The sequence below is a fragment of the Silene latifolia genome, chromosome 2 (assembly GCF_048544455.1).
Source record: "Silene latifolia isolate original U9 population chromosome 2, ASM4854445v1, whole genome shotgun sequence".
Classification (NCBI taxonomy): domain Eukaryota; kingdom Viridiplantae; phylum Streptophyta; class Magnoliopsida; order Caryophyllales; family Caryophyllaceae; genus Silene; species Silene latifolia.
Window position 1 is genome coordinate 150,312,848 of NC_133527.1, and position 12,130 is coordinate 150,324,977.

Sequence of the window (12,130 nt, forward strand, 5' to 3'; positions counted from 1 at the left end):
TATATAAATGATCCCAAGACTCAATTCTCTGTAAATTGATAAGCTAACCTTTTAGCTAATTCTACCGTTAGAATTCTTGGTCGATAAATTTCTGTAAATACTATCTTTAGTCCATCATAATCACGAGAAACTCTTCGGACTATGATGTTGAGGTAAACTAAGTCAACACAACTACTTACCCAACGTAGAAGGGGTCATATTAGGCCTACCGACGAAGAAGGGATTCATAGATGTTTGCCCTTATAAAGACTAATCTCAATTTCCGTTTTAGAGGAAGATCCCATCAACTTTATTTTAATTCATTTTAAGTGAACTATAATCTAGCATGCGAGAATGAATAAACTAAGGTGATGGCTTATAGACCGTGACATCTGCATGTCCATGAAAACTAACATACAACCTATATGAGTCAATTTTCATGCATTTTAGTAGTAGGTGGTTTGGTTTTAGGCGGAATATGATGCAATTACTAACATGTGAATGAAAAGTAATAAAAATGAAAAACGTAAAAAAACAGTAAAAGTCCTAGTGTGGCCTATCCTATCAAAATGAACAATAAATACAAGTTTGGAATCCATCCTTGGACCCGAGAAGCTTGTCTTGATGTTCCATCTTGATCCATGTAGCGGGAGTGAGCTTGAATCTCCAGCTTTAGTCTTCTTTGAAATTACAATAAATAAAATTACATAATTGACCTATTTATTACATTCTAATTTCAAAACCCAAAACTAAAATAAAGGAGATTCGAGATCTCATAATTACATAAAAAATCATGTTTCCTTCATTACGAAAACATAATTTGACTAAGGCCACACTAAGTAATACAAATTACAACCGATTGCAAAATTAAATACGTAAATAAAATTCATTCATTCGATTCATTCAACAAAATTAAAAGCATCAACTAAAATTAAATTAAACATACATGACACAATTCCTTAATTATGTTGATTAGTTTATCCAAACCACCTATTTAAATCAAATTAAGTGACAATTCCTCAATTAATCACATTAATTTCATTCTTAATCCATATTAAACTTGTAATATGAATTCTATCCGTCAAAATTTTAAACTGCTTTAAAATACTTCGGTATCTTTAAATTGTGAACCGTTTCACAATAACTAATTGGTCAAAATCAAAGTTAAAAACCTATTTTTCTTCCTTTTGGGTCTCGGCAAAAGAAAGAAAAAAAAAACAGAATTTTTTTTTATTTAAACCCAGCTCACGCCTGGAAATAAAAAAAAAATAGCCCATCCTTTTTTTTCTTTTCGGCAAAACAACAAAACAAAAGAAGCCTGTTTCTAATTTTATACACGGTTTTATCTGTAAAAACCGCAACAAAAATTATTTTTTTTAAAATTCTGTCCCCTGTGAACAGTAACAACAAAAAAAAATTTTGGATGCTTTTCAAAACGGCATAAACAAAACAACCGCAAAAAAACATTAATCGGTTTTTCTAGGAAAAAAAACAGCAATTTTTTTTTTTATAAACACCGTTCATCCGTGAACAGTACAGGAACAGCAAAAAAAAAAATCACGGTTTTTAAATTAGGACCCTAATGCCTTTTTAATTTTAACTTAATCTGCATTAAATCAAACATGACGATTCGATTTTTGTTTTAACTTAATCTGCATCAAATCAAACAACTACCAATTCTTCATATGATAATTTTGACTGATTAAAACAACCTTATGAAAAATAAAAAAGCAAATCTCGCATAAAAAAGAACAAACACTGGCTGCAAACATTTTTTTATAATCGGCATTAACAAAAAAAAAAAAAACAGCTGCGCCCTAATTTTTTTCGAAACCCTAAAAGTTTACATACAATTTTACGAAAATCATCAAAATTAAAATCCGTGGCCTATGCTCTGATACCACTTGTGGGAAATAATCTGTATACTTCCCTTATTATTAAGGATTATATCGAATTTAACAGTGATGATTAATAGTCATAAACAAAATACATAAACAAAGTATAAAGGATTCAGAATTAACCTCCGGTCCTAGCAAAATTGGCCTAAGAACAATATCAAAATTGATATTCGCCTATCAGTTGCACCCAAGACGATATGAGATATGCCCTATTGATTGTGCTAGAATCGATCTAAAATTTTCTGTAAATTTTAGTTGTTTTGTGTTTTTCTGATGAGAGAGAGAGGCTAGGTCAAGCAATAGAATTAGGGTAGAATAAACATCTCCCTAAACTGACCGAAATAAGGAGTATCTTCTCCTTATTTTTGGGTCTTTCCAAAAATATATAAAGTGTGTTGAATTGTCATCTAGTGAGGATCGAACCCATGACCTCTTGGTATGTGTACCCTCACTATTACCACTATGACACATTCATCTTGTTGATATTAAATATAACTGATTATATTTAATTACGAATTAACAGATTAATTCGTCCAAGCTAACATTACATATATTTAATTAAATATAACTTATTATATTTATCTTACGAATTGACAGATTAATTCGTCTCAACTAATATTATTTAATTTTCATTAAATAATTATCTCATCAACACATTGACTAACTTTTTAGTCATTTTGGGCATCAATATGATTATATTTCTATAACCACATTTCTCAAACACATCCTATAGGTGTGACCTTTAGGGACCAGTTGATCACCGCCATCTGTATGATAATAACGTCAAACTTTCTAGCAAGCCAACCGTTATTAGGTAAACGTTAATCAACTGATTAAATATACAAAGTATACCCCTGTGAACCTGTAAGAGATTTATAAATGTTATCACACTAATTTGTGGAGGACACAAGCTCCAACAAAAATGGCATCCTTTTCTCCTTAATCCTTCTGCCCCTAAAGAGGGTGTGAATAAGAGAGATTTTTTCAGACAGAAGTTTGGTTCTCGTTCAGAACAGATAATTGCGTGAATGACAGATGTACCTCTCTTTAGACTCCAATTTATGAAATATTTTGTATTTGCACAGTTGCGTCTTAGATTTGTGGCGAAATCATATTATTTCTTGAGTTGCAGGTATATAGGGGTCTTGGTCTTGAGTACAACATTGATGGTCTAACGTAAGAGAATTAGGTGTTGAATTTTGGTTACCTAGCTTGACACAATTAAAGGTTAGTATAACATCAATAATGGAACGGAGTGTGTGAGTCGGGTTGTGAAGTTTGTTGTTTCGTTTTTGTTTATACTATATTCCATCTTATACTGTACGGTGTTGTATGCATCTAGTTCATTATTTGAATGTGTTTTTCGTTGTTTCATAATACTAATTTATTATGTATACTAAGCACACTCGTCATCCATAACCACCATTAACATTGCAAAAAATAGTAAGCAAGGTTTCAGATTTTTGTAAATCTGTGAATTTGTCTTTGAGTTATTATTGTTGGATTGTCAAATAGACGCTTATGGAGGTGTGCTTTAGAGCTAGGAGCTAGCTGCATCTTGCTTCATACAACATAATCGAAGTATTGTTCATTCAATAAACAACAATGGAGCTTTCAATATAACTGAATACTCAAATTAGTTTGTGTGTTTATCAACTCATTACATTTTGGTGTTGTTCCTATTTGATTTGTTCTGACTCATATTTGTGCAAATGAGGGTGAAGTATTCCTATTTGATTCGCAGGCATCATAGGCAAAATGTTATTTTTCTTTGTGTTTGTACACAAGTGCAGCTAAGAGTTTTCACATTTTTGTCTATATGATGAAAAACTAATAGAGAACTAGTGAGCCTAAGGGAGTGCTCATCTCCAATGAGACTATTGTCACTGTTGTATCAGGCATTAATTTCTCATTGAAGAGCATCAATGAAGAGGTATGTTCACTCTCCAACATTATCCACCGTAAATATTGTAAAAGCGCTAGATCACTATAAGACGGTCTTACTCAAAACTTCTCTTGTTCTGATTTCCCTGCCTTTTGTAATGATGTGAATCCACAGCTAAGGAAAACTGACAGGTATCTATCATACCTTCCCCCTAGCACATATATTTGATCGAGTAGTCGAGGAATTATTCATCTCAACTGGTGCTTCAATTGGCTATTGGCGCGGGGTAAGCAAAATCTTAACTCAAAAATTTACTTTTTCCTTCCTAAATATTTAGGTTGATATCACATATGAAACTGTCGCACATAAGACTCGCAGAAACCTTAAAGCCATTATTCATGAAATGTGGAGTTTTCTGTACTTTGATAACTAATTGTTTGTTCAGGATGTCAAGCTATTATCTGAAGACTTTAGTAACAACAGGTTTTATGAATATACTAAGCCATTTCACTTTATTCCCTGCGTTACAAATACATCTCGAGAAGAAACCCACACTTTAAGGAGTTATCGATACAATTCTAGTACTACTCATCTGTTTAAGCTTCTGATGCTTTGTTGTCTGACTCTCAGGTTTAATGGAAAAGATCAAGTCAAGTGGTACCGTGAAACGTACATTATTCAATCTCTCCTACTCCTAGTAAGTAAATCTCTCCTTGCAAATTTATCGTACTGAGATCTGCAATTTATGTTCCCCTCACTATATTGTTCCGATACGTATCTTCCCATGTCCCCTGTATCCATGTCAGACAGTCAATGATCATCCAACAAACACTTATGAAGACTAGACATGAGCATAGTGAGCATTGATGACCAAAAGAATTGTTATTATTTTTGTTCTTTAATAATATGTTTTCGAAATTTTTATAATATGAAGGCTAGGCAGGGGAGTGGGAGTGGGAGTGCAGAGCCCTACAAATAAGAACATTTTTTAGAAGTGATTTTTAGTTCATTTGACTAGCCGGAATCGTTTTAGTGGCTGCTCTGTAGAGTTGTTGCGTACCTTCTATGCGAAGTTGAATAAAGATGAGGCTGCCAGAATGGAAGGTTTACTCCTTTTCACTCTTAGTAGGCTATAAAATGAGTAGAATACTTGATTACTTCCTATCTTTTTAATTTTACTACTAATAAAAGGCAATCTAGAGGTCAAAGCTTTTAATTTTGCTGTTTTCCGTTACTTTTCATTTCTTTTGCAGCTGTCAAAGGAATTCGCCGTGTGATCCGGCGTCGAGACTGTATTTTTGATGTCTAAAGATCATGGTAACATTCTTCTTCCTTGCTTTTGATCAGCCCAACATCTATCACAAATTTGTTTATGTATATTTGATGGCAGGTTTGATATACTAGCACCGTATCATTGATTTGATTACCTTTGATTAAAATACCTCTCACAAAGAATACAAAGTAAACAAATGACCGAGAGTAAGGGAGTACTATTTATTTTATTCTATTTGCTCGTCTCTAATGGCATACTTCTCCATATAGCAGCATAGAATTAGGTGGATATTCATTTGGTAAGCGAGCTATCTAATATGCTGTTTATCAGCCTATTGTCAATGTTTTCTTTATATGTGATCATATTATGGTTTCATATATACGTGCGCTTCATATAAGCTACGCGGTATTTTGTTTTACCGTCTTGTCTGCGATTGTAATCTGTCCGTATTATTGGAGCAGCGATAAAAAAGATTGGCTAACCCTTACTAAAGAGTGACTTAACATTGCAAAAAAATTTAGGACTATGTTGCTCCTACACTATAATTTTGTATACTGTTGCCATTGTTTTACTTCAACATCCTTGCCTTATACAGAATGTGAATGTGGGAACGACAACCTTTGTTTCACTATACATGATACTTTGTGTAAGCCATCATTTATGTTATAACTCATTGTACCCTCAACATCCTTACCTTCATTGAATGTCGACGGCATACTCTTTATTTCTTTGTTTTTCGTTCACTTTTTCTTGCAGCATTGCAACTCTGATAATTAGCTCAAGAGTGTTATCAAATCTGTGTTTAGAGAATTTTTGCGGACACCGAATTTGACTGAAGGAAGCTCTCAACTATGCTTTTGATCATCCCAGAACTTGTCAATCTTTTAGTGGGGTTTGTGGCATCGAGTTTGGATTGATATAGTTTTATGTAAGTTTACTAGATCTTTAGAGAATATTTTGTATAGATTAGCTTAGTAACTAAGACGTTTGTGGGATTATTGTACTTTGGATTGTATTTGGAACGTTGTTGGGTTGAATAAAATGTAATGTTGTTTTACATGTGATGTATTAGTGGTTGCTTGGATTTTTTGTTGCAGGTTTTTAAGTTTTCATATTCGGATTGTGAGTTTTATGTTATTTCCGCAGCAAAGTTTTATATATAAAAAAAGCATTAATAAATTGCGTCGGTTCTGGAAAGAAATGATGCAAATGAGAAAAATGAATTGGCCCTAAAACAAAATATTAATTGCATCAGTTATGATAAAAAATGACGCAAAAACTAAAGAAAATACATCAATTCTTTAAAGAACTGACACAAATAATAAAGCAAATACATCAGTTATGATATCAATTGCGTCAGTTTTTAAAACACAACTGACGCAAATGGTGTTTTTTTTGTGTCAGTTTATAAAGCACAACCGACGCAAGTGTTGAACTTTTTGCATCGGTTCCACAACTGACGCATATCAAATACGACCCCTCAATATATGCCAGGCCACAACCGACGCAAAAGGGCCTCTAGAACTGACGCAATAGAGGTTTTTTCCATTAGTCGGCCATCTTATGAATTAACTTGTTATTGACTTATCATGCTTCTAGCATATGGTTCTTCACAGCACGTGCATCTGTTGGCATACATGATCATTCTAATGGCGGAAACAATAGCAATCGATTTCATGTGATCAACAACTTAATAGGTTTAGTGAATGACTATGACTCCATCATAGTATTTCCACTTCTATCAACATGAATAACCTATTTGACCTTGTTGATGTTAAACAGATGCGAAAGATCTTATCCTCATAAGACTCTCAACTCTATGCCAATATACTCTCACATAGATTCGGTAATCTAAAGTATATTGCACCTTTTCCTAGTCTCCCAATCACTCTTGACAGAAGAGAGCATTGGTACATTATTCTCAATAAGTAATATGTCATCAACATATAAGACATGGAGAAATGATTCTGGCTCCCACTTAACTTCATGTATAATCACAATTCTTCAATCATGTGAATGAATCCATTCACTATTATCACATGAACGAAAGGTACAATCCTTTAATGCTTGCTTAAGACCATCCTAGGTTCACTTAAGAAAGCTACGCATAAGATATTAGGACACTTAAATCTTTATCTAAGGTTTTGTGTTCCAAACACTTCCTTTTATAAATTCCCATTTTAGAAAAGCGAATTTTATTTGTCATTCTTCATTAAAATGAAATGCGGCAATTCCTAACATAATTAATCTTAATCAACATCTTCATGTAAATCTTTATGCATTTGAGTACTCTGAAGCTCTATTTACCTTTATAGAGACTCTCGCTTTTAAAGTAAATATAATCTTGAGTAACAATCTTTGGATTGTAATGCTATGGCTCGTATGTAACAAGGTCGATTTGGGGTCAGGTCATAATACCATTACTTTCACAAAGTAATATTTTAACAAATAAGACATGTGCGCTAAATTCCCACTAAACTATACTCCCATTCTATCTTTATAGATTATAGTTTCATTACTTTCTCAAAGTAACACTTTAAGTATAAGACATGTTTGTAACGATCCAATCTTCTCCCACTCTATCTCTCAGAAATACATCTATCTTCTTGAGAGATAACTTTATGAGTTACAAACATATATTGTGGAGTATAAGGAGTTTATCAAGACTATGCATTAGCTTTCAAAATGCCATCCCTATCATGGCAGTTTGATTCATGTGATATGTGAGTCTGATCCATGTAATTTGTTAAATAGACACTCTATTTAAGGTATTTCCTGGTTGACCATCCGTTTAGAATTACTTGTCCGTTTTGGATTGCAAATTCCCAAAATTGAGTTCATCAACTCAAACTGACTCATATTAGTTTGATCTTATGGGTAGTGACACTAGGTCATAATCCCTCTTTAATAAATCAAATTTATTACTTAGATCTTTGGTGCTACGATCGGATCGTAATGCTTTAGTCTTTTCTTCAATTGGTTCTCTACACCATTTAGAAATTTCTCAAATTTATCAAATGCTTCACTTTATATTTGATTAAGTAAATATACCCATATCTACTTAAATCATCGGTAAAAGTGACGAAGTAGTCATAAATTCTCCTTGTGGTGATGCTCATTAGAACACATACATCGGCATGTATTAGTCCCAACAAATCACTTGCTCATGTCCCTTTACCACTAAAGGAAGTACAAATAATATTGCAAAGGAGACAAGATTCGCATATTCCATATGATTGAAAATCAAATGGTTCATTAAATCCAGTTGACACTAGCCTTTAATGCGTTTCTCATTTATGTAACCTAATTGAAAAAGTCAAATGTACAAATCATTTGGATTACTAGTTATGAGTCTTTTAGACCGTATTATGTAGATATCATTGCTTGAGTTGGAAGTGTCTAAAACATGTATATCATGAAGTTAAGTGACATGGTTCACAGCCATGTCAATTTTCAACAAAATGCATCTTTGATGGCAAAATATAAATCCTTTCATGTCTCACATAGAAATGGAAATAATGTTTTAGATAAAATGGGTACATAATCAGCATTATATCGATAACAACTCAAAGTTATTAGCTAAAACAAGTACACAAGTCCCTCTTAAAGTGGCGGCTACCCAAGCTCCATTTCCTTGTCGAAGATGCATATCACTCTTGTTTAGCTTTTTCACATTTCCAAGTCCCACTTGGAGTAATAAGTTCAACTTTGATATCTCCCAAATACTTGAGGCAATTACGCTTCCAATGGCCCATGACATTAAAATAATGACATTCATGGTAGGATTGGGCACCCTTCTTGGTTTTGTGGTAGTCTCACTATAAACTTCCAATTCACAATCGGATTTGGGTTTCTCACCCATCTTTGCCTTTCCTTTATTAATACCAATACTCCTTTTAGTTGCAAGGACACTCTTGCTTGAACTCCCATTTAATTTGATATTTCTCCTTGTTTCATCAAACAAGGATATCTTGGAATTTGTGAGATTCCTCTCATATGATCCTCTTACCTAAGAGGTGGGCATGAGTATGGGAATGAGAGGTGTAGAAGTAGTAAAAATACAAAGATTCCCATCTTCACCAATGCTAAAGCGTAGTACTCTAATCGGGTCGTCGATGTACGAGAACCATTTGTCATTGAATGATTGGAGCCATGAATTAATGGTGATCGGTGTATGATTATTAGATGAATTTGGAGTTGCCATTGCAATTGTAAAAACGATTTTAACTACAAAAACGGAAAAATGAAGGAAATAATTAACATCTATCGTTTCAATAATACTCGTGAATTATACTACAAGTATTACATTTATATAGTGATCTCCACCCAACTATATAAATGATTCCGAGATCCAAATTCATATTAATACGGGTACGGTAAGCCGAGTCATCCCTTATTAATATAACTCAGTGGATTAACCTCTTAATCGATTCTACTTTTAGAACTCTCGGTCGATAATTTACTTCTAATTTTCATCTTTAGCCCGGAACACATGCGACTACGGTCACGAATACTTCCGTTGAGCTCAATCCAAATTTTGATGTAATAACATTTTACTACCCCACTTCGCCAATGTAACAAGGTTTGTATTACGGTAAAGCCGGCTAAACTCCCTTATGAAATTGGTACTTCATGGGTTTCTACTTTTTGGCAAGGCTAATTCTCAATTATTATATGTGAGAGGTCTTGTCAATTTACTATCTATCACGTTTTAAGTGAACTAAAGCAGTGAACTACGATAATTATAATTGACACGGTCGATGACTCGATATGATATGCATGTGTTGTTATGGCGATTTGGCAATGCATGAAACATATTAAAAGAAATGTAAAGCAATAAATAAAATTTCCTAGTATGGCCTTCCTTAATAGAAAATCTAATAATCTATTACATATTCGGAAACCAACTCCTTTGGTCCCTTGAATCTTCAAGTGGCACGCCTCCCAAGACACCGCCTTCGTCGGATCACCTTTCCGAATGGCACCGTCTTTGAAGATGCTCCCATAATTACAAATAATAATAAAAATACAAAGCTATTCCTATTATACATTTGTAAAATAGAAAAACTAATAAAAATAAAAATAAAAGTGATACGAGATCACATTAAATTACAACCGAATCAACATTCCCTTTCATTACGGGTAATATCGATTAAAACTAAGGCCATACTAAGATAAAATTACATAATTCAAAATTATATAAATAAAAGACATTTAACAATTGAAATATGCAGCATTATAATATGTACCTATCATGCCAAATGATGTGCCAAATCGCCCTACTTAACTTATGTCGTATATATATATATATATATATATATATATATATATATATATATATATATATATATATATATAACCCGTTTTATGGAAATGCGTGATAATAACCTTTTAAAATCACTAATTAACACTTAAATCACATCAAAGCTCAAGTTAATTATCCTAACACTTTTTAGGACTTAAAAATTAGTCATCACTCAATTTTTGACAATAATTCAACTTGATTTAATTTTTTGCTCATTTTTGACCTTAAAATCATATTATTTATGAAATAAATCCAAATTAAATTATAAAATTTCAAAATTTGAATTTTAAATTTTAAATTTTTGAACATTCTGGAATAATTCCATGACACTCATAATGTCAAAAATCATGGTTAAAATTTTCGAATTAATTTTGAGAAAATATAGTTGCAATTTATCGGTTTTATCTCATAAAACATCTAAAGTATCTAAAAATTATTCCCATTAATTTTACAACTTTAGATCTGATAAGTAGGATATTTATGCAATGTAAAATTATTTTCTTATGCCATGCAAATCGTTTTAGCTATTTATGCTAAAATAGTCATTATTTATGCCATTTTTACTCTAAAAATTCATTAATCATGCTAAAAGAGATATTTTAATCTCGAAATTTACATACGCTCTGTAATTTATGCACGTGATAACATATTAAAATCTCATGGCCTAATTCGAAATTTAACTATTTTTAACCATTTCACCTCTTTTAATCCATTTTTATCTCATAAAAATCATAAATCATGCAATATTAATCCAATTAATACGAGATTTTACACACAACTTGTAAAATATGCATGTAAGGTCATATAAAATTTCCAAGGTCAGAAAGTAAGTTTAACCAATTTTAGTCATTTTAATCTCTATTTATGCCATTTTTACACTAAAAATTCATAAATCATGAAATATTAATCACATTAATATGATATTTTACATGCAATACATAAAATATTCATGTGAGGTCATACTAAAATACCATAGCCAGTAGTGAAGGTTAACTTATTTTAGTGAATAAAAGTTCATTTTAATCATAAAAATGTAATAAAATCACTAAAAATCATTAAAATGAGCAATAAATTTCCATAAATCATAAAAATGACCTAAAAACATTTTAGGACCAGAATATATAATATGCATGGTGATTTCGTGGCTTATACTTATAAATCACAAATTTTTAGTTTTATATGTTTACCTTTTAACTCGGAAAAACAATAACCGATTATGCATGCAACATCCTTAGGCTCTGATACCACTTGTTAGGTTTATATACCTCTTATTAGACTCCTATAATAGTGAAATAATTAACTCATTAATTACTTGTTCTTTAGATCTAGTGCATGCATAACAAAATAATATATTTATAAGAAAACAATGTCCCTTACATTGTTAATTTTGGTTTTATGGGCACAAGTAAGGTCTCCTACCTTCACTTGTTCTTGAGCTATGATGAGGATTAGGATGATCCTCCAAAGACCTCAAGTATAGAAGCCACTCCTCTTGATTGCACCCAAGATTATCCCTTATCCCCACTAAATAATATTTGCTAGTTATCCCCACTAAATAATATTTGCTAGATATTTGTTTAGTAGTTTACCTTAAAATTGATTACTAATACTCATATATTACACTATAAATATATATATATATATATATATATATATATATATATATATATATATATATATATATATATATATATATATATATATATATATATATATATATATATATATATATATATAAGAGAGTTTTTTCGAGCGATCTGAGAGCGTCCACATCATCAAAAATCAACTTA